General features: G+C 38.6%; 1 long non-coding RNA gene across 1 annotated transcript; it reads left to right on the forward strand.

Annotated features, from left to right (window-relative positions):
- Positions 1-24,897: 24,897 nt before the first annotated feature.
- Positions 24,898-27,721, forward strand: LOC105866188 (uncharacterized). The gene is made up of 2 exons (XR_001151761.3): positions 24,898-25,011; positions 27,501-27,721. It is a non-coding gene; the product is annotated as an uncharacterized LOC105866188 (long non-coding RNA).
- Positions 27,722-27,995: the final 274 nt, after the last annotated feature.

Here is a 27,995-nt window from a genome sequence, read left to right on the forward strand (position 1 = left end):
AGTTAGTGTGACATAATAATTTTTCATTTTATTAATTTTAACTAATTTGAATTTAAGAGCCATAGTTGGCTAGAGGTTACTATTAACATATTGAACAGTGCAGTCCTATAGTACCATAGAGTCTATTGTAGGACTTAATACACATTTATATATAGTTCTGTATTTGTCTCTGTGATTCTTTGTTTAAGGCAGTCACCATTTACATCTTGTCTGCTGTTGATTCTCTAATGAATAGCACAGCACCTGGCACATAAGTTGCTCTATTAAAAAAATGTTCAGTGAATGATTAAAAGTGAAAAAATAGAATAGGGGACATGAGTAACATGTCTCCAGTTTCTCAGTATATGGAAACAACAATTGTTCCACATTTTTCAATACAGTGGACTAAGTTTGCTACAGATTTCCCTACCCTTTTAAACAGTAGCTCAAAGACAAAATTGGGCTAGATAATTTTGACTTGGAGGGGAGGCATGAAGAAATCAGGGCCTACTAATGGTGGAGATAGTTGGAACTAAGCCTAGGGTGTTGATTTGAGGTGAGGCCAAAGAGTCCAACTTCCTACCCATGTCCCCGGAATGTAGGAATTTTGGAGGCGGTACCTGCCTCCAAAGTGGTACCTGCTCTGAGCTTCTAGAACGCCCTTATTCTCTGAGCGTTTTTTTCCCTAAAATGCAAAATATAGATACCTCATTGGGTTGTTCTGAGAAATGTAAGATATTAGTATTATTCATATTGTTTACCATATAATGAATAAACACTATTATAGCTTCTGGCTATTAGTACTTTTATTCACATCTCACAGTGTTCACCCATATTTTCAAGATTTGTAAGGAATAGCTAGAGTTACTGCCACATGGAATCAATGCTGATTCAGGTGTATCTTTCCACTCTGTCATATTCACAAAGAGAACCTAGAATGTTGCTTTGTTACTACTATACAGAATCACAACATGTGTAGCAGGCTGGAAATATTCTTTCTGTGTATCTATTTTTTTTCCTCAATTCTTCAATTTCTATCATAGCAAGCGTCTTCAAACTGTAAAGTAACACTCCCAATGCTAAGAGTCTAAAAATACACAGCCAGGGCAATTCCTTAAGAAGTTAAATTGTCTATAGTCAATGTTCCACTATTATTTTAAAGTAAGAGATATTGCAGAAGACACAAAAATGCCTCATGGTAATTAACTCCAAATAAACCAGTCTTTAACTGTAGCTTTTTCACATTTCCTATCCAGGTCAGTTCTGTAATCATATTTCCCACACTGTATAGGATAATGTTCATGGATATGTCAGTGAAGAATAAGATAATACTCATTACAGTTATCCCCATGCAGCAGTTATTTCATTCTTTATCAGGAGCTGTTTTGTCATTTGCCTTAAGCAAGAAACTCATTGCCCAAATTTGACAATTTAGTGCCACGTTTCCCTTAGCGTCTCTGTTTCTTGAATGCCTAGATCCAATTCTGAGGGCAGGTGATTGTTTATCTGCCTATGTATAAACAGTAATTGCTTTTGGCACTTCATTTGTACTATTGTCAGATCTGATCACGTTACAGCTTTTACTCCCTCTGCGCTCTGCACATTGGTAAAATGTGTGGCTGTTCCTGCCAAACCAGCTTGCTGCTTTAAGGTGGTCTGGTGTGAAATCCCAGACAAACACATTTGATGATACCAGCTGTACCCTCATTTTTGTCCCAGAAGTACATGTCTGGCCCCTATGACTCTGCCACCTCTTGTAGCTGAAAAGTGGATCCAATATGGATGCTCATGCTTGATAATGGTTTTTCAAAGTCTAAAAACATACCCATAGTTCAAGGACCTTCTGAAAGAAGACCAAATGGTTTCTCTTGATATTGGACTGATGGACACACAGGATGGCAGGACTGGCTGCCATGGCTGGGCCTCTTTCCCCGACTGGTCTCCTTTTGGACTTCTTCACAGCACTGTTGTCTCAGTGTCCCACAGGTGAGAGCAGAAGTTGCAAGGCCCCTTAAGCTTAGAGTTTGGGAGTCACAACATTCCCTGAAATTCCTTCTCTTGGTTGAAGAAATTCCCAGATTCATGTCCCATTTTTTATGGAGAAGAGGCAAGATCACATTGCAAAAGGGGTGCACATACAAGGAAGGGTAGAATTATTGCAGCCACCTTTATAAACAATCTGCCAAAATATCTGATAGACCCCAGATTGCCATTATCTATCTACATCCATGACTATGTAGGTAGTAAACACCTGAAGACCAACAGAGGGCTGCAGTATCACCCTCTTCACTTTAGTGAGTGAAAAGTTATTGCAGTACTTGTCTGATTCCACCTGGAGAATTCAGAGGTCATAAAGATGCCCCCAGGCCACCGGGGAAATGCCCAGAATATGTAGCACTGTACAGGGATTAAGACACAGGTTCCAAAGCCAGACCTACCTGGGATTGAATCCTGGCTGTACCATTTGGTATATGAAAGCATTGGCAAATTAGTAACTCCCTGCCTGACTCAGTGTTCCCATGATGCTTAATCCATAGAGTTATTAAGATAATTCTATGAAAAAAACCTTGGATAAGTGCTGATCCATAGTAAGTGCTCAGTAAATATTTCTATTGTTGGCCTCGGTTTTATATTTCCACCATTATGGCTCTTAACAACCATGAATTATCACTTATAACGAGCTTATGAGTTGGCCTGGTGCATTCTCTGCTGGCCTTGCCAGAGCTCACTCACATGGTGGGGGCTTAGCCCCACAGGATGGCAGGACTGGCTGCCATGGCTGGGCCTCTTTCCCCGACTGGTCTCCTTCTGGACTTCTTCACAGCACTGTTGTCTCAGTGTCCCACAGGTGAGAGCAGAAGTTGCAAGGCCCCTTAAGCTTAGAGTTTGGGAGTCACAACATTCCCTGAAATTCCTTCTCTTGGTTGAAGAAATTCCCAGATTCATGTCCCATTTTTTATGGAGAAGAGGCAAGATCACATTGCAAAAGGGGTGCACATACAAGGAAGGGTAGAATTATTGCAGCCACCTTTATAAACAATCTGCCAAAATATCTGATAGACCCCAGATTGCCATTATCTATCTACATCCATGACTATGTAGGTAGTAAACACCTGAAGACCAACAGAGGGCTGCAGTATCACCCTCTTCAGTTCACACACATTGCAGCCTCCCTTTCCTTCACTTGCTCATTACATCCTGGCCTTTGCTATGGTCTCTGCAGCTCTTCATGCATCACCAATATCCATGCAGCCACAGTCACAGCATCACCACTGCTGAATGGGATTGGTGATGAGGGTCACAGAGAGGCAATTTACATCTCCCAGGATCAGGCCTCATTATTAGCAGGGTTTAAGACCAGGTCATCTCATTGCCTATGGCAGCTTCTCTTCAACATGACATAATTATCTCTTTTGTGCAATTTTATCTGCCCTCTGCAGAATATTTTTGCAAGTTCAGAAGTAATACTAAAGAAGACAAAAAGAGAAATAAAATTAGAAAACACCTGGATACCTGGATTTTGAGACTCAAGAACCACTAATGCTATCCTACTTCTTGCATATTCCTGCTAATGCCACCATTCAGATTTGTGCTGCTTGGGCATTAAAACAATGATGAATCATGGCTTAGAAATGACACTGTGATTTAGCCATCTCAGTTTCAATCAGGAGCAAAAGGACCATTTAAGATAATAATATTAGCATGTACATAGAACTTTTGATCTTCAAACCTCTTTAAAGCATTAGCAAATTAATTTTCCCAGAACTTTTAGGAAGCAGGTAATTATTTTTATAGTTGGAGAGAATGAATCTGACTATGTATCAACCTACAAATGCTCCCTAATAAAGCAATGCCAGAAAGAGCTTGAGTCCATCCCCTGTCACTCCTTGCTCACCAACAGATTCATCACAGGATACTCAGGTGTTCTGAGATCATTATGATGAGATTTAATCTCACCACCATTTATTGGAAGTATTTATTATGGACTCAGCAACTCTTTAGAGTTTCAATTGATTGGAAAGGGGAGAGGGTAAAAAAGATATCATTTCTGATTTGAAACACCATTAGCCTCCCAAATCAACCAGGAATACATAGAGAAATGACTGGGTCAGGAAGAGGACAGGGTGAACTTGGAAAATCTTGTTATGCTACAAAGCAATAAAGTTTTATAATTTTGTGTGTTTTCATGATGGTTAATATCATCCTTTCACTTCTAAGTTTAGTACTTTCTTGAACATTTTCCATATTGTTGGTCTAGTAGTGATGAATTCCTTCAGCATTTGTTTTTCTGGAAAAGACTTTATTTCTACTTTTTCTGAAGTTAATCTTAATGGATATAGAATTCTTGACTGCCAGTTTTTTTCTTTCAGTCCATTGAATATATCATCCCATTCCTCTCTGCGCTATGATGTATCTGCTGAGAAGCCCACTATTAGTCTGATGAGGTTTTCTTTATAGGCAACTAGGCACTTTTCTCTTAAGGATTTTAGAATTCTTTCTTTCATTTTGAAGTTAGACAGTGATCATAATGCTGTGGTGAAGTCCTTTATGCACAGTATTTGCCTGAGATCACTAACCTTTTTGTATCAGGATGTCTAAATCTCTTTCTAGACTTGGAAAGTTTTTATCTATTGTTTCATTAAAAAGGTTTTCTAAGCACTTTGATCTCTTTTTACTCTTTGGATTACTGATAATTCATAAGTTATGTTGCTTTATGTGGTCCCAAACATCTTGAAGGTTTTGTCCCTTCTTTTTCATTCTTTATTCTTTTTCTTTTTGTCTGACTAGATTATTTTAAAAGTCCTGTCTTCACGTTCTGAGTTTCTTTCTTCTGCTTGGTTTAGTCTACTGTTGAAGTTTTTAATGTACTTTGCATTTTCTTCAATGTATTTTTCAGTTCCAGAATTTCTGCCTATTTTTGTTTAAGATGTCTCTCTCTTTAGAAAATTTCTCATTTTATCCTAAATTGATTTCCTGAATTCTTTGTGTTGGTTTTCAGATTTCTCTTGCATCTCATTGAGCGTCTTTAAAATCAATATTTTTCATTCTTTATATGATAGTTCAAGGATTTCTTTTTGGTTAGAATCTATTACTGGAGAATTATGTTCTTCCTTTGAGTATGCCATATTACCTTGCTTCTTCATGTTTCCCATTTCACATTGATTTCTGTGCATCTGGTATAGCAGTCACTTCTTATTTCTGAATTTACTTTCATTTGAGGGAAGGCTTTTTCTTAAAGATGACTATGCTGTTGGTTGGATAGGAGGACCCTTTGGCTTTGGTTCTCGGTGCCTGCTATAAGCAAGTTTCTGTATGGTTTCTTTAACTATAAACAGTATCAATGGTATCTGTGGTTTTCTCAGCATATTAAGCTGTTGTTGTTGGTAGAGGCTGTGGTGAAGTTGTGTTGAAGATAGGAATGCCAGATGAGACCATCTTCAGGTTTCAGTGGTAGCAGTTGTAGGCTAAGCATGATTCTCCTTGTGACCTCAGGCAGTGTATATTGGCATTCATGTTGGTGGTTCCAGGCATGCTGATTCTTGGGCCTCTAGGTTGCTTTTTCAGATGCTGGTTGTAGTGATCAGACTCTTGATTCCCTGTGCAACTGGGATGATGTGAGTAATGACAGTTACAGTAGTAGTGAGATGCTTTTCTAGTTCCCAAGTGCTGTGCTCATGTTTTCTTAGTGGTTGTAATGGGCTGTGCAGGCTGACCTCCAACCAGTAGTTGGAACTTGCAGGTTGAGAGCCAGCTCAGTCTTAGGCTATAGGAACCCCCTCCCAGATCAAAACCAAACCTCCACGGCAATTCTCATCCTGTTCAAGTCCTGGGAGGACAGTGCTCAGTTCCAGCACTGGTGGCTGGAGCTCACTCCACGCTCTCTTCTCAGTCCTGGTTGCAAGAGCCCATCCCTACTCAAGCCCAGGTTCCATAAGCCACAGCTGGAGTTTCCCTACCGCTTAGAACTGGGGCTGCTGGTTCCCAGGACTGTGCATAGTTTGTTAAGAGCTAGGATCAAGAATGTCATCTTACTATAGTCACTTAGGTCTCAGGAAGGGCAGGGGCCCCAGGGCATGTTCTCTCCCTGTAGCACTTCCTTCTCACAGTCTCTCAGATGCTCCCCAAGTCAGATTCAGGGCTTGGGAAGGTCAAAGTGGTCTGTTGTGGCCCATATTGTGGCCCCAGTGAGAACCTGGGCCACAGGAAGACACTCACTCACCCTCTCCCATATTGGGGGTTCATTTCTAATTCCCAGCCAGGCCTGGCCACACAGGCTGCCTATTTTCCTTCCTCTTGCTGGATTTTGCAGTTTCCTTTCAATTTTCTGTTGAAATTCTGTATTTCCTCTTGAATAATGTATTAAAAGTGTGGTAGTCTATGCACTGTTTTGATCCTTCTAAGTGAGCGAGGCATGACAGAAGTGCTTCTAGTCAGCCATCTTGCAAGAAAACCTTATGTCTCTTAAAGAAGTTAAGGGGAAAAATAAGAAAAATATATATTTATCAAGTCATATACTTACCTACATATTTACTATTTTTAGTGTTTTTCATTTTGTTCTTTGGATACGAATTTCTATTTGGTGGCTATTTGCTTTGCTTGAGCACTTCCTTAAGTCATTTTATTTTTTTATTTTTGATAAGGCAAGTGTCCAAATAATGAATTCTCTTAGTCATTATCTGGAAAAGTCTTTATTTCACCTTCATTAAAAAGAAACAAAAGGGCAAACTAATAAAAAAAACTAATTGTTTTGTATTTAGAATCCCTGATTGGTTATGTTTGGTGTTAATCATGTTGTTCACTTATATTTTCTTTCACTGCTTTTAAGATTTTCTCTTTGGCTTTTAACAGTTTTGTTATGTTGTATCTAGATGCGATTCTTTTTGTGTCCACCTTATTTGGGGTTCTTTGTGCTTTTTGTATTTTTAGATTTATAATTTTCGTCATGTTTGGACAGTTTTCAGCCATTTATATATTTAAATTTTTTTCTACTTTTTTCTCTCTCCTTTTTTTCTGGAGTAATGTTTTACACAAATTGTTCCACAGGTTTTTAAGGATCCATTTCTTTTTCTTCATTTTTTTCTCAGTGTTCTTTGGAATTGATTTTTTAATTGATTTATATTCTGGTTTACTGATTCTTTCTTCTGCCATATCAATTTTTATAGAGCCACTCTACTAAGTCTACTAAGTTTTTCATTATAGTTTCCATAATTTTAATATAAATTCTGGTAAAATTTAGAAATTGCTCTATTATATCATTTTCCTTCACTCTTCATTGTGCTATTGTTTTCATATGTAATATTATATGTATACATGTATATTATAAGACCAACAATATGGTGTTATAATTATTGCTTTATACAACCGTATATTGTATAGTTACATCACTTCATACAACCTATATTTCCATTTGGTTCCTTTTTATAATTTCTGTTTCGTTATTAAGACTACCTAGCCATTAAATGATTATTATTATACTTTTCTTTAATTCTCCAAATGTGGATTTCTTTAATTCATTAAACACATTTAAAATTTCAGTTTTGAAGTCTCTGTCTAATAAACCCAACACCTTTGACACTCCAGAGACAGTTTTTATTGATAGGCTTTTTTCCATAAATATGATCACACTTTTTTATTTCTCTGTATGTCTTATAGTTTTTATTTGAATTCTAGACATTCTGAATAATATACTCTGTCAACTCTAGATTCTGACCCCTGTTCCTCTGAGGGTTGTTGTTTTGTAATTTGCATAAACTAATCCTGTGAATTCTGTCTTCCCTGCAAGATGCAACCACTAATGTCTCAGCTCCATTTAGTTTTGAAAATTATTCATTATTTATTTCTTTATTTATTATTTTTCTTCCTGAATTCTTAGTGCTATGTTAGGGTTAAATCAGCAATTGTTCAGAGATCATGCTCAAACCCCTCAACCTAGTAGACTCTTACTTTATGTTGATGGATATCTTCATGAGAGTGCAGGAATTCAGAGGAGGAGAAAGTTGAGCCTTAGTCAAGTAGAGGGGTAAGATCTTACCGAAGGAGAGCTTGATATTTGCCTTGAATTATGGGGGAGTTTTAATAAGCAAAAAAAAAAAAAATAGCAAAGAGGAACACTGTTTAGGAAATGTATCAAATCAGAAGTAAGCTTGCATGTTTTCAGGATGAAGAGGACACCTACACATCCAGAGTATAAGGTAAATGCTGAAAATGAGTGAAAGATAAAATTCATGGGGCAAAATGAAGAAATAATTAAATCATGGGATCCCATGTGTTTCCACATGTAGGTGTTGAATCCAGAGACCCGATGAGAGGATGGAGGGTGAAGGAAGAGCCACCAGCTTTAATGCTTGTGGAAATAGTTCCTGATAGAGAATGAGATCAGCCGTCCTCTAGAGATGTTGGTACCAATAAGACAAATATGAACAAGGGGAAAGGGCTTGAAGTCTAGCAGTCTGGAAATGGGATTGGAAAGTGAGGAGTTCACGTGCCTCCCTCTCCTCGTGTGCTGCATTTCATCAGGAGAGTGGTGCTCTCTCATGAGTCCACAAAGAGTCCAGGTTTCTACTAAGAAATGGAGAAAAAAATAGTTCTAAAGTAAAAGGATATTTGTGTACAACAAAGAAGAATTTAAAAAATCACATTGGAAAATTAACAACTGAATAGTCAGTCTCTTGACCATCATTAAAATGTGGATGGTGCAATATAAATTCAGATCTTACCATGCTCCATATGAATACAATCCATTAACTCAGCTTCCCATATGACTTACCACTTCCTCATTATGTCTCTTTCTCATAGATGGGAATCTTACTCAGTCATAGACTCATATAACTGTTGCCATGTTTATGAAAACTTTCCCATGTCAAGTTAGAAAACTCTTCTCTGGGCCAAGCCAACGAAGACCACAAAAATCTTTGTTCTGCCAGAAGTTACTCACTTAGTCACCCCGCCCCCACTTCTCCCCCAGCTCCACACACAGGTTTATGGATTGACTATAGTGGGAAACAGAAGTAGTCTTATATTAGATAACTGTAACAATTTTTTCAAGGTATTTTCCTTAAAAGAATTCGACTTGTATATATTTTGTACATGCCAAATTTTGCATATGCTGTGTGTTTAATGCAAATATTCCAGTGTATGCTCCTTACTCGCAATAAAAAAAATAATAGTTTGTGCAATAAAAATAATGGCTTTTTCATTGGCATTGATAACTTATACCCACCACCTATAACTTTTCTTCATCCATTTCATAAATGCAATTCAGATAGTGTTTAGGGCTATAGTACATAGGTGAATATTGTGAAAAGCATGACTTCTGAAATAGAGATGGCAGAAGAGGTTATTAGCAATACGTATAATTTTATTTATTTTTTCTTTTTTGTGTGTTTCTGGCCAACCGTTACAATCTGCAGTGCAACTGAAGGTAGTCATTAAAGTCTCTGGTTAGAATATGGACACACTGTGTCTACCATTCTGAGAATTACATTTTCAAGCTGGGTTCCCATATGAATGTTGCCCATAACACTAGAAACAGCCGGAGGCAATAGCACATTTGATATTTCATCCAACTCACGTCTCCTTCCTGAAATGCAGCTCCCTACTTCCAAATCTATGACCCCAAGGTCTGCATTTTAGGTTCAGATATTGATATTTTATCTAGCCTGTCTCTTTGATTGGGTGATCCACTCCCTTCTGACTTACTGATCTTAATTTTCTACCTGACTCTGTGCCTTGTAAGGACCCTTGAAGAATTGCCCATGGTTGTAGGTAAAAGTTCGCCCTACCTATGGCTTTATGAAGCATCTGACAGACTGGCCACCACCTTCCCTTTACTCTTCCAATGGAGGCAGGGACATTCAGAAAACTGTAGGAAATAAAGATAATGGAAATATAGTAGTTTCTCTTTGGGAAACTTATCTAGAATACTTTAATATTTTAATGCACCAATGCCCTAGTCCATGGCCCTTGAGAGGATGGTCCTTTAAAACAATTTATATTCTAAATTCCTTTTCATCCGTGATTGATGAAAATAGCATTTATGATTCAAGTTATTAAGATTTTCCATTGCAACTAGCCAGTTTCACTTAAACTTGTAAATTTAATAGAATCCGTCTGTCACATCTAGTCAGTCCTGCCGCATTTGCCTTCCAGGAGAAACAATAACCAATTTGGCTGTCGTAGATGCACGAATCTAAAACCAATTGGACACAGAATTAAAAAATTAGTAATGCAAAGCCAGTTAAATTGCAAAGATTAAATAAAGTCGATTTTAGTTCTTGAGGCACTGTAAAACGCTTTTCTCGTTCTTAATAATTCCTAAAATTGTCTTTCTAATTACACTTGGTGAATTGTGTCATCAGCCCATGAAAAGTCATTTTAATTCTAGTATAACCTGTTTTTCTGAGAGGGGTGGTGCCCCATGGAAGCATTTGGGGACAGTAGTGGCAGTCAGGCATAAGGGGCATTCTCTCAATTTATGCCCAAAGCAATAACTGTTAATTCTTGTCATTATAGCTTTGATATTCACTGCGTTGGAGAGATCTAAGAAAAGAAACCTGAGTAGCCCTTTAACTATTAGAGCTTTTTTCCCTTTCTAATTGTTTAAGAGCAGTAGGATGTGTGAAAAGCTAATGAATTGGTTGGTCAAGAACAAGGTGAGGGAGAAGAACAATAGGTAACTCTTATGGAATGTACCTTCTTTAAGTCTGAAAATGTTTTAAATAGTTATGCATGTATTAACTCATATAATTATACAGCAACCTGTGATGTAAGTATAAATATCATCCCTATTTTACAGCTCAGGCATGGATTCATGGAGAGGTAAAAATAATAATCACAACATTTACTGAGCATTTCCTGCATAGTAGGTACCAGGATAATTGCTGCATATGGATTATCTCTAGGCCTTGAAGGAAATTTATTAGTAAATTTATTATGATGTCTATTTTATAGACCAGAAAACTAGACTTGGTGAGATTAAGTAAACTGTCCAATGATTAGCTAGCAATAGAGGCCATGACTTTCTGTGACCTACAAAGGTCACAGGGTAGCTGCCATGTACTTAACCACTGTTCTATACTATTGGAAGCAAGAGAATAAGATTTAATATTAATGACAGTCCAAAGGCAGGTCAAATTCACAAGTGATAAAAATGAGCTGTATGCAGTATTTAATTTATGGAACCCAAAAATTAGTCTCTGGTTTAGAATATATATTCATATATACACTTATACACAGATATATTTTTCCCTATTTTCCTACTCTCAGAATTTCATGTCAATGTTCTAGTCATGCCCCCTCTATTTATGGAGGACACATTTATATTATCAGTGCCTCTGGGAAACAGGCACATGGCAAGGGCTGGGAAAGGAGAGAATGGTCAGTCTCTGGGTCTTCCGTGCCCCCACCAAGCCAAAGGGTTTCCAGTCCAAAACACAAACCTGCTTTCCTTTCTTTAACCCGCCTGCTAGGTTAGAAGACCAGGTCCCATCTCATTATTTAGCCTGTCTTTCCCCCTCTAGACCACGTGGATTCAGTTTTTCTTATATAAGTTTTCTGAAAGCAAAAGCAGAAATCCCAAAAGACTATTGCTTAAACAAACAGAGATTTATTATTTTTAACTGAAGTTAAATTTATTATAGTAGGAATTGTACATGTGTCAGCTGAAAAGACGACAGTCCTGGCTGTGGGGGGAAGACTATTGAGCCTCTACAAGCAACTCTCTCTATTCACAAATTGTCAGTTGTCATAGATCTGGCATCTGACCTTCAGGGTCCAAGCAGAAAATAAAACTTGAGACTGGAGCTGTGATGGGGAGGTGACAGGTATGCCTACAAGTGCTGACCCTGGCAACTCCAACTGGTTCCTTCATAGCCCTACAGCTCTGAAACAGTCTCAGCCCCATTTCCATTGCGAAGTTCCAGCATGTGGTTATTTGCTCCTCCAATCCCTGGGAAAGGAGTAGGGGGTTGTGAGGTCAACACCTGGCTGGATTTCAGGTATTGCTGAAAGTCTAGGACCTGATGCGTCTGCTATGAACTGAGTTACGTTCCCCCAAATTCACATGTTGAAGCCCTATCTCCCCATGTGACTATTTGGAGATAGGGATTTTAGGAGGTAATTGGGGTTAAATGAGGTCATCAGAGTGGGGTCCTAACCTAATAAGATTGGTGGCATTATAAGAAGAGGAAGAGAGAGAGACTTTTCTCTCTCGCCATGTGCACACACAGAGGAAAGGCCATGGGAAAACTCAGAGAGAAGGTGTCTGTCTGTAAGCCAGGAAGAGGGCCCTCACCAGAACCTGACCATGCTGTCACCTTGATCTTGAACTTCCAGCCTCCAGAACTGTGAGAACATAAATTTCAGTTGTTTAAACCTGAGCAGACTAATCAGATTTTGGTATCAGGAGTTAGAATCTGATTGTTCACTTTACTTGGAAGAAAAATGGCCAGACATAGTAATTATATACTGACTCATGGGCTGTTGCCAATGGTTTGGCTAGATGGTTGGGGACTTAGAAAAAATCTCATTAGAAAATTGGTGGCAAAAATTTGAGGAAGAAGTTTATGAATAGACCTCTCTGGGCAAAAAATGTGAAGATATTTGTGCTCCATGTGAATGCTCAGCAAAAGATGACCTCAACAACAGGAGATTTTTAATAGTCAAGTAGAGAGCATGACCCACTGTGTGACTACCAATCAGCCTCTTTACCCAGCCTCACCTGCTGGGGTGGCCATGGTGGCCAGGGTGGAGGTTATGCATGGGCTCAGCAACATAAACTTCCACTCACCAAGGCTGATTTGGCCATAGCCACTGCTGGGTGCCCAGTCTTCAGCAGCAGAGACCAACACTGAGGCCTCAATGATGGCACCATTCCCTGGGGTGATCAGCCAGCTACTTGGTGGCATGTTGATTACATTTGACTCTTCTATCATGGAAGGATCAGTGTTTTGTTCTTATTGTAATAGGCACTATGGATATGAATTTGTTTTCTCTGCATGCAGTGCTTCTGCTAAGACTAGCATCTGGGGACTCACAGAATGCCTTATCCACCATCATAGCATTCCTTACAGCATTGCTTCTGATGAAGGTGCCCACTTTGTGGCAAATGAATAGCGAAAATCGACCATATCCATGGAGTTCACTGGTCTTACTCTGTTCCCATTCTCCCAAGGCAGCTGTCTTGATAGTGGAACCGCCTTTTGAAGGGTCATTTACAATAGCAGTTAGGTGACCCTACACTGACCCTCATTATTATCCAAAGTTCATGGTTTACATGAGGGTTTACTCTTAGTGTTGCATATGCTATAGGTTTGGGCAAATGTACAATGACATATATCCACCATTATAATATCATACAGAATAAATTTCACCCCCTAAAAAATCCTTTGTGTCCTACCTATTTCTATCCACCGCCCCCTAGCCTCTGGCAACCACTGTTCTTAATTGTCTCCATAGTTTTTTCTTTTCCAGGAGATCATACTGGGAATTGTATGGTATCTAGCTTTTTCAAATTGACTCCTACTCATTTACGTTTCCTCCATATCTTTTCATGACTTGATAACTTATTTCTTTTTAGTGCTGAATAATATTTCAGTGCCTGGATGTATCACAGTTTATTTATCCATTCACTTCCTCAGGAGGGGCATTTTTGTTTCTTCCAACTATGGCAGTTATGAATACAAGTGCTATAAACATTCTGGTTTTCATGTGGACGTATGTTTTCAACTCTTTGGGTAAATACTGAGGAGCTACTGTTGATTTTCAAGTAAGTTTTTAGTATTATTGTCAAATTTTAGAAAAGCTCTATCAGGACCTTTTCATATGTACAATTATTTCACATGTTGCTGCCAGTTGCACGTGGTGAATGGTAGGAATCCTTTTCAGTGAAAAGTTAAGATTTAGCATTCTTATCTTGATGAAATCTACAGTTCGGGCTTCAGAAGTTTCCTTGCCCAAGATAATTGAACTTGTGTGCATTGTCCCTTCCTCAACTTTTATATCCTTATAATGATCAAAGTAATTCCTTTCTTTTCTTTCAACCTAGAGATATTGGGAAAACAAATGAAACTCGTGTGTGTGTGTGTGTGTGTGTGTGTGTGTGTGTGTGTGTGTGTCCTCCTCATGCCACTTCTCCATCTCTTCTTCCTCCTCCTTCTCTTTCTTCTACTGTTAATTGTCATCTCAGGTCACTTAGAATACCAAGAGCATTGAATATTATGTGGCAGCTTAAAGCAAATGACATGAGTGTATGTGTGTGTGTGTGTGTGTGTGTGTGTGTGTCTCATACACACAAACACACAAAGAGACAGAGAGAGAGGCTGAAATATTGAATATTGCTGGCTGTGTGCCACTTTTTTTTTATGAATACATTGTCATTTGGATGAGGTTTCTTCTGATGCCCTTGCCCTCTCTGAGAGGTCCTGCTTGTCAGACACATTTCAAGCTTCTCCCAGAGAGGATGGTCATAACCTAATTCTATTGCTGGGTACTGGTCAGAGAGACACTTTCATTCTCCAAGGGATATTCTAAACTAAACTCTGCATTTTCATAAGCAGTTTTGTATTAACATTTATATTTTGGCTCACCTCCTCCTTCCAACGTGAAAGGTATTAATATTTTAATCATGGAACTGAAAACTCAGTCAACATAATGTTTCATTCTGTGAGGGAATATTTATTTTTAAGCACTGTGTTTTGCTATGGATTCGTTTTGACATCTGTGCCAGACACTTCGCAGATAAAGAAATGATTTTTATTTACTTTAGCATTCATCTTAATATTTCTTTAGTATATGTTTCAATTGCTAAAGAAATACTGTATTTTGCTGATCGGTTGCAAGGAAAAATTATCCACTGCAAGGTGGATTCTGGGTGATTTTTTTCTTTAGCATTAAAATATGACACATAGTAAACAATTTATTAATTCATTTACTTATTGATTCAGGAAAGTTTCATGGGCCACCTGTCATGAGCAAGTCACCATGATAGGCATTGTGGAGAAAGTATCAAGTAACACATGAAAATCCCTACACCTGCAAGGTGCATATGTGAAAAATGCAAAAAGAAAAAATAAATCTTATGAAGAATGCAATTCAGGTTTCTCTGAGAGGAAGGTAAACTAAATCAGATGGAAAAATCAGGGGAGACCTCTCAAAAGAGGTGACTATGAAACTAAGTTCTGAAGAATATGTAGGAGTTGTTTAGGTGAAGTCATTTCAGGGGCTAAACAGTGATGACAACTTGGTGATATGAAATGGTTCATACAAAATTTCATGGATCAGCTCCAGGCATATATTGGGAAATAAGTGCTGGTTTTCTTTTTGTCTGTTAGTTATATTTGTTAGTTATCTGCATATGATCTTCACCGAATTGTTTAAATTTTCTAAACCATCTGGTGTTTTGTGGAAAAATATGTTTCCCCTGAATCCACTGGAAAGGCTTTCGTGGGCTTTCAATTCACCTGCAGTAGCAATCTCCACGAGTCAGTAGACAGTGAAAAGTGATCTCAATTGAATATTAACCAAAAAGGCCCTAATTGTGTTCCTGCAGAAGGACTTTGGAAGGTGAGTACTGAAAGTGTACATCAGAGCAGCACAGCAGATGTGGCAAAAGGGGTGGCTAAAGGCTTCAGCGAAAACATGATAGAGGAGAAGTAGAAAACAATAGGGTTTGAGTAAATAAATGTAAATATAATGAAGCATGTATCCAATCTAGCAAAGCTCTTGTGCTCTTGCAGCATCAAGAGTCTGACAGGTAGACTCTCTTCTTATTTTGATAATTTTTTTCAATCTATAATATATTTACATGACTGAAGTATCATACAGTAAAAAATATGTAGTATGTAGTAAAGAATCTCTTTTATACACCTGTTATGCTAATCCTAGGTTCTTATTCTAGGCCATGTTACTTTTTGGAGTGGCTTTACACAATTATAAGCAATTATACATATATATGCACATATTTCTAGTTTTCCACACACACATTCATTCATTTAACAAATATTTATTTTAGGTATGTACTTTGTACCAGGCAATGTTATATCCATCAGAGCCAAGGTAATGAACAAAACAGAAGTTCCCACCCTCCCTGATATTTCATTCTAGCAAGTGAAGACAGACAATAAAAAAGAAATGAACTACAGTGTGTTAGGTGGTACAAGCACTAAAGCAAAGCAAAACAAAATAAAAACAGACAAACAAAAAAACCCATGGAGCATAAAAAGGAGGAAAGACAGTGTCAAGATGGGAAAGTATTTCAATTTAAAATTGGGAAATATATTTGAAAAGACCTGGTGGAGGTGAGGGAGCGAGCCTCATGGAAGCTAGGAGGAGAATATTCCAGAAATAAGTATTTCTGATCATCAGGGAAAGTCTGGAATTTTTGAGGAATTGCAAGAAAGTCAGTGTGGCCAGAGTGGAGTGAGCCAGAGGCAGAGATGAGCTCAGGGAGGCTGGGAGGAAGATACCACTGGGAAGCAATGGGAGGGATTTTGAGCAGAAATGTTTCGGCACTCTCTCTGGATTTTGTGATAAGGATAGACTGTGGAAAGGGCAGAATCCAAGATGGCCAGTTACAGGGCAGTAAAATGATTCCAGGCAAGTGATGCTGAGAACTTGAATCAGGGTGGTAGCTGTGGAGTGGATGTAATGGGGCTGATTTGGGAAAATATTTTGGAGGTGGAGCAGACAGTATTTACATGTGAGATGTGAGAGAGGAGAGGTGTCCAAGCTGGCAGATTGTAGATACCATTAACTAGTCTGGGAAGGGTTTCAGGATGAGCAGGTTGCAGGGGAAGGAGGTGGAGTTCCACTTGGATGTGCTGAATTTAGGGCACCTGTTAGACAACTGAGCAAATAAGTCAAATAGTGCATCCAGATCAGGGAGAGGATCACTTTATAAATTTTGGGGTAATAAGAATATAGATGAAATTCAAAGTCATCAAATGGATGCACTCATTCAGGTAATTACTGAAGATAGAGGAAAAGTGAGGCCCAAAATGGCATCCCATGATGTTCTACCCATCAAAGGTCAGCAAAGCAAGGAGAGAAAGGGAAGGGGACTGAGGGGTAGCCAGTGGTGAGACAGAGGGAAAGCCAGGAGAGAGTGGTGGGTGAAAGAAAGAGTGAGCTTTAAGGAGCAGAGCATGTTGGACTTGGTCAAAGGTGCCAGGTAAGATAAGAACGAGGAATGAACCAACCCGTATAGCCATGACCTTGACAAGAGCATTTTCAGTAGAGTATCAGAGGCAAAATCCTGTTTGGAATGAGTTAAAAAAAATGGGATGAAGAAATTAGAAATGGCAAGTAGAGATAAATTGTTCAATTTTTCTTGGAGGGAGCAGAAGAATGGCACAGGCATGGAAGGGAAAAGAGGGGTTAAGAGTCTTTTTTTTATCAGGTGAAATAAGAGTAAATATCTTTGCTAATGGTAGAGACAGGAAATGTGAGAGCAGTATTCTTATTTCTGTGATAATTTGGCTTTAGCTAGGAGCATCAAAATTTCCATCCATGATAACAGGAAGGAAGGCTGAGTCCGGGCTGAGACCACAGATGGGCAGGTCTGGTAGAGAGACACGCGTAGAAGTTCTCCTTTGAGGTTCTTCTCCCCCCTCAGGGAAATAGGAGGCAAGGTCATGAATTGAGACTGAAGAGTGGGAGAGGAGTAGAAAGAAAGTCTGGCATATTTGGGGATGGAGTGGTGGGAGAGTAATGAGCAGGAAAATGAATGAGCACCAGGCATCATTATTGGTCCTCTTGAAGATGAGGGCCAATGATTGGAAATGTCACCAATAAAGCACTTCTCATTTTCATTTTTCATTAGCCAGTTTCAACTGCAGAGTTCAGGCAGTATAAAAGGAGTCAATAGTTAAAACAATTTGCACAAATGGTAGCACACTCTGCACCCATGAGTATGATAACAGTATTGGGAGGAATGGTGTAATGCAGTGGTCACCTTTTGGGGGATGATACTTCAGGAGAGTGCAGGATTTCATAGGGGTTCAGGGTAAAGTATTGAGTTCCTAGATATTTTCATTTTCCCTAATCCTTTACATATTTCTATTATGTATATTTTATAATATCCATGTTATATTAATATAATCACAGCTGTTTATAATTTTTAACTCAATAAATTTAGAGATTTGGGTTTGCTTGCTTATAATTTTGCTATTAGGTTGATCAAGCCAAGACATTTAGAAGCTTCAGGTTTAAATAGAGAGTAAAGACTTTTGGAGACAGAGGGTCAAATGCCAGTTCTAACACTCACCTGAATTATCATTAGGCAAGTCACTTAACCTCTCCTAGACCCATTAGTAGATTTATTATGAAAGGATTTAGAATACCTTATTAATATGCTTGGGATAAAGTCCAAATTTAACAATGAATATAAACACCAAGGATATCTGTAGGTATTTATAAAGATTTATTCCAATTCCTTTATCTTAGAAATAAATTAAAATATAGAAATAAGCTATCCTTTTGAGTGCTATAAGACCTATTTATTGTAGAAATTTTTCAAAATGAAATAACCAAAACAAAACAACTTTTAAAATTCATATTTGTGTGTCCCAGAATTCAGCATGGTAAATATTATAATATGTCTCTCCAAATATAAGTAGATATAAATAAATAAAAATGAATGTGTGTGTATCCATGCACACACACACACAAAAAAAAAAAACCTCTACATCTGCTTTATCCCACTTAAATATATCATGAACGTTTTTTTGTTTTTTGTTTTGATTTTCATATCATTAAAATTTCTCTAAAGCATTACTTTTAGGGGATGTTTCTGATTTATCAGACAGATGTGTATGATAATGTGCTCACTAATCCCACAGGGCTGGTCTTTTTTATTAGTTTCTATTTTAATCTAAGCTGTGTTAAACAATCCACTGCCAAGCCCTGAGGCACATCCATAATTATGTCCTTAGGACAAATATTATTAAGTGAAAATTGCTACGTCAAAAACTATGGAAATCTTTCAGGGTTTTCATATATATGCATAAATTGCCTTCCAGAAATGTGTCTAAGCTCCAGATCACTCACCTACAATGGATGTCAATGTCATCCCTGCCAATTGGTTACTCCTTGGCTATCACATCCTTTCAGTGCTTATGTGCATTGTCCTGCATATTTCAATAAATTGTTCTTTACTAATGATATCAATAGAAAATCTGCTTTTTTTAAAATATGGGAACTTTATTTTACCTTACCTTGTATGATAGTTTCTGTATAACAAACTTCAGCCTTCTAGAGAGAATATCCCCAGGAAATACTACATGAGTTCTCATAGGCCATTAGTGATCAGTTATTTTAAAGAGAGTTTAATGTCCTGGATTTAACAGCAGAAAGACAAAACTAAAAGGAATAGTGGTATAGAACTCCTGTTATTAATAACACTACTTAGAATATAGCTGTCACTTCTCTAAATTTATAAACATAAATTTAAATAAAGAATTTTTTTCATTTGCTTACTTAGAATATAGCTGTCACTTCTCTAAATTTATAAACATAAATTTAAATAAAGAATTTTTTTCATTTGCTTACAATACCTGCGTCCAAAGATGTTTTATCCCACTTCTTTGTTCTTTCTCCATATACCCTTCTCATTTTCCATTTACAAACATGTGATTCTTGAAAAAATTTTTCCCCTTTACGACTGAAGAAATAAATTGAATTCTGTTAATTTCTGTGTTAATGTTTCAGTTACTATATTGGGCAATGATTAATTCTTCATCTATCAATCTTTTGTAAGAAAACCAGATTTCTGAGATTTCCTGAATTTTCCAGATAGATTTCTTTGTTCTTATCGTGACCTTGTTTATCTTCCTTTGATTGGTTGGAAAGGCCATGAGTGTCTCTCTTAATTTACAATGTTGAATTTCCTTTTGCTCTCTCCTGGGTCTCATTTCTCCCAAACAATTCCTTGCACATCATTGAGCAAGAGAGACACCAAGGATGGTGGAAAGATGTACGGCAAGGCTGGCTGGCTGCCTCCTACATGGCGGCCACACTGGACCATCCCACCCTGCTCAACCAGACGGCCTCCACAGCTACATTTGTGAAACTACAGCCTGCTCAGATCCTGCAAGAAAATAACCCAGAGCCTGGACAGTCAGAAGAAGCAATTACTTGATTTATAAAATAAATCTTTATATATATATATGTATATATATATTTTTTTTGAAGACATACACAGCCAAAACATTTTTGAATTCATGATTTTCCCCCTAGACTTTAAGTATTATAATCTTTTCCTTTTCTGAATCTTAGACATCTTCATTATGAACCAAAAGATCCAACTTGAGATTTTCCCAAGGTCTATATTTTTCATTCTTATTAGAGGTGAAAAAGTGAAAATGGCAATCTGTGATGTCTCTTTAGAGTCAAAACCCTTGTAAAAATGTACCGTGCTTTCTCTCCCCACCCCCTTTTCCCAGTCAGAGCCTAAAGAGTAAATTGTTGCTAAGACTATTAAAGGATCATTTTTAAGACATGGTATAATTGAGACTCTCATGCAGATATAAAAGGAACAGGTGTTGAAGATTTTATTAGCTTATTAATAAAGGTACAGGTAAAATGTTACAATTGGTTTAAAAGAGATTTCAAAGAGCGGAGGCATTTATAAGAAATTAGCAATTCTGAAATGAATTTACAAACTGATATAAAATGTGTCTAGCCACAGAGCAATAATCATTTACATTCCACCAGACACATTGATTTGCATTTTTGTGAACAAGAGATGGATGAGCTAGACAGGATAGCCACTCATTTTTTTGTTTTGAGCCCATTTCAAAAGTCTCAGATTTTTTCCTTACTAGACTATCCATCCCTAATATTTCTTTATATAAATATATGTGTGTGTATGTTTGTATACATATATTCCTCTGAAAATCCCTTTCTAGAACTATTCTTTCACAGAAAGCAATAGATACGTTGTCAGAGTTTCAGTTATGGGATGACTAGACTTTCTAGCATGTTGATAATTGATGGGTATATATAGCAATCTTAATTCCTATGCAAAAAAGCAAGAAGTTTGTAAATAATGTAAAAGTCTGCTGTTCAAAATATGTAAATTTGCAATCATCTTAGTTATGACAAATGAGTCATTTAGGTTGTACTTATTGAGAAGAGGGGAATGCAAGTCTAAGATCTAACAAAGTCATACTGGGAAAAGATTGAGAGAAAGGATAAAATAGTGAAGTGGAATTCACTGAGAACTAAGCATTAACTAAGTGCTAAACACATCACACAGTATTTAAATTTCAGTAAACATTTTAAAGAAAGTATCAATTTCTTCATTTCACAGGCTGAGAAACATTAAGTCATTTAACCAAAGTAAAATTGAGATTAAAACTCAGATAGATTTTGATTCCACAAAATTGTTTCTGTCCACTCCCAATGAATGGGTAAAAAAAAATGGTGGCTCAAGGTCAGATAAAAGCTTCTCATAGGTAAAGGGTAAAATAAATAAGTCTTAAAATATTAGCACTATATAAACTTCTCTTATCTGCCTGAGAAACATAATAGATAAGGCAGAGGAGCTCTGGGGAAGGGGAGATATAGACCTGAACTCCACCTGTTCAGGCTTCCACTTTCCCTTTCAATTATCTCCTGAGGCTTTAAGGACCCCTTGAAAACAATTTCAAATCCCTGAGCTCATCCATCTTATCAAAAACACATCTGTGCATTAGAACCATTATTAATAAACAAGTGCTCATCTCTGTTGCCTTTACTGAAAATAAGAGTTGGGCTTGAACTGTTTTTTGTGGGTTTTTTTTGTTTGTTTTTTTAAATTTCAAGTCCAATGCCTTAACCAGACAGCCATCAGGTTGGATTAGGGGAGACTTGCCCTCTTCTGGTTTTCTGAACTCACCCATCTAGAATGAAGAAAGCCTTTCCCAGCTTTCATTGTGGAGCATCTCCATATAGAAGACCATCTTGAGAGAGCTTTATGGAGAAAAGCCAACCTGAAGTCAGAGTCTAGTTTGCCTAGAGGAAGGCAAGAGATAGAAGACAGGGTGTTTAATCCAGGAGTAAAGATGTCAAGCTAGAACATATCTCTTTACCTCCTACATCAAATCTGCTACTGGGTCCATAGAGTTTTCTCCTAATCATGTACTGTTTGGAACCTAAAGGAGCCTTCCAAATACCTCCAGACACACTAGCAGCTGCAACAGTATCAACTGGTATACAATAGACTAGGTTATGCTGGAAAAAACATACAATCTCCAAATCTCAGTAGATTACACAACAAAATTGAATTCTTAATTATGCTAGATATCTGTATTAGTCAATGTTTTCCAGAGAAACAGAACTAATAGGATGGATGGATGGATAGATAAATAGATATTAAAAAGATGTTTACTATAAGGATAGAATCACATAGTTATAGAGGCTGAAGTCCTAGGACATGTCATCTGCAAGCCACAGCCAAGAAAGTTGGTGTGGTGTAATTCAGTTTTATTCCAAAGGCTGAGAACCAAGGGACCCCATGGTATAAGTCCCACTCTGAGGCCAAAGGCCTGAGCACCAGGAGCTCTGATGTCCAAAGGCAAAAGAAGATGAATGTCCCAGCTCAAGCTGAGAGTGTAAATTTGCCCTTCCTTTATCTTTTTGTTGTATTCTGGCCATCAGTGGATTGGATAGTGCCCATATTGGGGAAGGCAACCTTCTTTATTCAGCCTACTGATTCAAATGCTAACCTCTCCCAGGAGCACTCTCACACATCCAGTAATAATGTTTTACCAGCTATCTGGGCATCCCTTAGCCCAGTCAAGTTGACATAAAAAATTATCATCACATTATCCATTGCAATAATCAGAGGGTTATGCTCACCATGGTCCCTCCATGATGTGCACATCACTGCAACACATACTTCCACAATTTCCCCAGCAGTGGGGGTAGAATGGGATCTTAAACGTTTAGTTCACATGTGATGCATATCACTTCAGTCATTTCCTTAGCCAAGGCAAATTACATGGCTATATCTAGCTTCAGAAGAGCAAACAAGTGTTATCCCATCATGCTGTACCCAGGAGAACCAGTATATCTACCAATAGCCTCAATGACCACCACACTAGGATAAGACCCAGCACAGTAGAACTCTGAATTTGCAGGATATACAAGTACATGATTTTTAAAGTGTATTAAGCCTTGCGTCTCCATAATTCTCCTTTATGTAGATATGACTTTTTGTCCCCAGTGTTTCTATCTTTCTCAGTGTCTCTCATTGTTCTACAGACCCTCTCACCTATGGTTCCAGTCTCATCTAGTTCCCCAGTTGCTTCTGGCCACCTCTCATTGGAATTGTACTACAGGCACTGCCTGACCAAGGGACCGTTGCACAGGCTGAGAGCTTCCAGCTGCTCTGCCCCACCCTCCAATTGGGACCCATTTTGACTATTGGCACCAAATGCATTCAGCATGACTTTGCACAACTTGTAGTACACTGACATTTGAATTGTTCTCTCAACCCAAAAGGGAGGTCACCGCAGATCCTCAGATGCCCTAACTTCTTTTGTTTCGCCACTGGTCTAATGCTTAGAACTCTGAATTCCTCATAGCAGCATATTTAGTTATGATATATCACAGCCTTCACCTTCTAACTCCCAGGTCTCATAAATTTTTATGTAGCCCTTTGCATAAATAGCAAATGTAGTTTACTTACCTGTTGGGTTGGTGCTGAACTCTTGAGGGGTGGGAGAAGAAGAGTGTCTATGTGAGTGATAACCTCAACATGTTCTCCTTCCTTCCGTCCACCCCTGGTCCATCCTGCCCTCCTCCACAGTGTGTGGGTCACACTGAAACATTTACCGAATGGCTGAAAGGGCCAAGGAGAGCAGACAGGTGTATGCTCCCTTGCCACAGGGTTACCCCATTGAGATGGTTTGACCGTTTTCACTAAATTTTCTAAAATCCCTTAGAAGAATATTTGAATATTTAAAATTCATCATTCCCTCACTACACTATGTTTGGTTAATGCCGTTGAGCCACCCCAAGAGACCTTCATTTGAGAAAGCTGAAACACAAAAATTGATTGGCCTGTATGTGTATTCTTTGTAATTCTTTTGATTTGTCACCTTTTGACTGTGGCCTAGGGCCTATATTAACACTCAAAATGAGAGGACTTCAGAGGGGGAGGCATCTAAAAATATTCGCCTCTGAGAAAATCTCAGGATAGTGTAAGTGAATTTGGAAGTTCACTGGAGACCCACCCCACCTTTCCGTGTCCCCACTCACTATCTGCCTTTATCTCTACAAGAGCTACTAAATATTTTCTCTGCTGTAGCGTGGAAAGACATGGTATATGGAAAGCACTCTAGGATCCAGTCTTAGTTCAACTGCTTACATTTTATACAAAAATTGGGCAATCACCAAAACTCCCTGAATTTCAGCGTCTGTATCTGGTAAAGGGGGGTAATGTCCCCTGCCATGTTCGCCTTCACAGGAAGTTTACTTTGCTAACATTTAAGATAATAATGGCCAGAATTTGGTGAGCACTCTGCTAAGGTTAGATTGCATTGAATCTTCACAGCAATACTATAAAGTAATTATGATATTGGCTCCTTTTTAGGAGAGCAAGCTGTGCCTTTGTGATTAAGTGATTCATACAGTCACAGAGTTGGTAAATGGTTGAGCTGGTAAAATCCATAAATTATATTCAATCTGACTCTGAATTCCAAACTCTCAACCTTTAGGGACTCAGCTCAAATAAGCTAATGAACTGGTTCAAAGCATAGGAAAGGCTGTGCAAGTGTGAGAGACGGCTGCTGTCTATAGTGCACTCTCCATTTCAGAAGAAGGGACCTCAGTCCAGGATTGGATGAAGTGGGGCAGGGGCAGCGGGATGTCACAGGTACCTGACCCAAATGGAGCTAATCAGATTCTGTTCTAGAAGATTCTAATTGTGAAGTTGTGATTTTGTCAGTCTGGACTAGTTGTTTGAATTGAGAACAGGTACACGGTGGAGGTGTTGGTCTGGAAAGCAACCAACAAATGATAAAGATGCTGATGATAGCTGTCTACATCCAGGTATAGCCCCTTTTAAAAATCAGAGTCACTTCCTGCTTTTCAGTACCATAAACCAGCCCCAATTTCTCCCCATTTCTTTTCTTACTTAATCTATTTTGAGTATCTTTGTGTTACTTTCTCCAAAACTTAAACATCACCTGTTCAAAACATCTCTATTTTCATCCCAAAAGTAATTTCCTTAGCCTCTTCAGGTGTTCTCTTTCAGAAGTCATTAGTCATTTTAGTTGATTGTAGAAATACATAAAAGGTCTTAACTTTACGATGGAGTGGTCAAGGGTACTAGCTTTGGATTGAGGCAAGCCTGGGAGTGACCAACTTCATTTCTGATCAGCTACATGACCTCTAACAAATCATCTGTTCCGAGCCTCAATTTCCTGATGTGCTCAAGGAGAAACAGCAGCAACTACTTGGTAGGGCTGTCAGGAAGCATAAAAGGCAGAGTGCATAGCATGGATGGCATATCGTTGCACACATTGAGGGCCTTCAATAACCTGTAGCCACCAATATTGTGCTCTTTTTTCTAATTTTATATAATCTTTCTGGATTTGGGTTCTGCAAAAGCCACTCCTTGTACCCATTCACAAGCACTAGGTACATGGAACCCACTGAAATTTCAATTCTTGGCCAGTTTCCTCTATTTAAACTCTCTGATCAGAATTCAGTCATTTTAGGATTGAAAGCCCTGATTATCCTTTGTTCTCGAAAGCACTATCACTCTTGTTGGCTTAAGGCCAACCTGATTTCTGGACTGGAAGAGCTGCTTTTTGCTTGGAAAAGGCTGCCGGCTGCTGGGAACTCCTCAGATACTGCTGTCTTCACTGCAGATAGCAATAAACAGCTGTGGGGAACGTGTTAATTGGTCTTGATCCATGTCATCTTCTGTCTCCTTACTGAGTCAATGCCAGGTAGACAATGTCAGCAAACAGACAACAGCGAAAGTTGTCCTGATGCAGGGTAATAAAGAGCGTCGGCCTTGGCTCGCTGCATTTCTACTCAATCTCCTTGACAGAATAAAGATACACACACACGTTTTAATGGCTAGGTTAATAAACGTATGGACATTACTTCACCTACTTTGTTTATCAACCATCTGCTTAAGAGGTGGAAAATGATTTACTGCTTTGAAGTTTATTTAAAAACCACTTCCCGGAGCTGGAGAGAGCTGCTCTGTGGCGCAACACCCTGGCCAGATCTCTAAATACTGGCTTGTGTGGCTGATCCTCCCAGTTTACAGATCTCCCCCTTGCTGAGCCTAAATGCTGAAAGTGTGGTTCAGGGATTGATGCTGGGGCAGATTACCGACTGCTGAGGACCAGAAGGGGTGGTGATGGTGCCATGAGTACCTTCCCTACCACTGTCTGTGCAATCTGGGATAATTTGCCTAACCTTTTTGAGCTTCAGGGTCTCATCCCTAAAATGTGAAGATGGATAATAATACCTGCTTTGCAGATGTGTGAGCAATAAAGCTTATGCACAGCTATCTATGGTAGGTGCTGATAAAAACATAATTGTGATTGATGATGATGACAATGACAGTGATGTTGGTGAAGTTGAGGGGCTTAGAGTCCTGTTATACATGGGGTTGGTAAGACATTTGGAGGCTATCTGGCTCTTTTAGCCAATGGATAGTAGGAACTATCTTTTGGCTTCTTCAATCTTCTCGCCTACTGCTACCCCATAGTCTTGCATCTGTATTTTTGTTAACTCTCCTAACACGAGCTCTCCCAACTGAAGTTGCACCCATGACTTGGGTCCTATGCATACATCATGACACTTGAAACAGAGGCTTATTTTGTTCTAAATTTGCAAATGCAGTTGATCCTTATGTCCTACCTAAAACACTCTCAGTGATGCCACGGTCTTCCAAAGTCGCTTATACAAGCCCCTGTCAGAGCCGCTGGGGAAGAAGCTAGCTTGAAAAAACTCACATAGAATTCCTGTTGGCTCTCCAGGGAGCACTGCAGCCCCTGCCGTCAGCTCAGAGAGGTACTTTGATTAGGCTCCTCTTCTTCTGTAAGCCATCACTATAAGCCTCACCTGTATGTTAGATGGTCCAGAAATTGAGGATACATCGAATGATGCTCACAGGGGAAGTCAAGCCAAAATAGTGGCACCACTCTTTCTCTGGAAGCATTTGAATTGCTACTATAAGATATTAATCTTTGTGTTTTAGATTTTCAAGTCTCAAACTATAAATACATTGCTCCTAATCATTTTAGGAATCTAGCCAAAACAATATTCACCAAATCACTTTCAGAAGGCCAATGAGGAAGTCCAAAACACAGCAGCTACACCCACGGATTTCTATTTTTCTAAGTTGACAATTAACCTCCGCATTTGATTTCAGATGATAATGAATAGTTTTATATGTCCAGCAAAATGTTGCTAACCTCAGCCTTTCTTTCATAAGCTCATTATTTGCTAACGATTTTCTTGGCCACAAAACTCATAAAATTCCCTTGAGTTACTTTATTTTTGTAAACTCTTAGGACGTTTGTTCCATTTGTTCAGCATCTGTGCCGGACAACATCTGGAGCCTGAGGAAATTCCACTATTCAGGGTATGACGCGTAAATGAAATTACTTTTTCATGCACTTCAGAAGAGATTCAAGAGCATCTTTCTGACCAAACAAGCCCTTTTGTTCTCCTCCAGCAAGTGTTTCTCATTAAAAATGTCATCTCCCTAATAAATTGCCTTATTGCCCCTGCAGCTGGGTCTATTGTTTTCATGGTTTTGTGCTCACTCTGATTCTCACAGGGAACAGAAAGCAAGAGAAAAATGGGACTTTTCCCCCATTCTGTCTGCATAAAATGCCTTTCTTTCACCCTTTGTATTTGAATGAGAACTTTTCTTTCATTGGAGCCTTCTATTCTTCCAATATTCACTGCTTTGGCAAATTGTCCTCAAATGCATCCTGTCAGATGTCCTTTTCCTACCTAGAGACTGCATGGTGGATGCTTAGCTCTAGGAATCCCAGCCCAAG

Source organism: Microcebus murinus, chromosome 7, assembly GCF_040939455.1.
Source record: "Microcebus murinus isolate Inina chromosome 7, M.murinus_Inina_mat1.0, whole genome shotgun sequence".
Taxonomy (NCBI): domain Eukaryota; kingdom Metazoa; phylum Chordata; class Mammalia; order Primates; family Cheirogaleidae; genus Microcebus; species Microcebus murinus.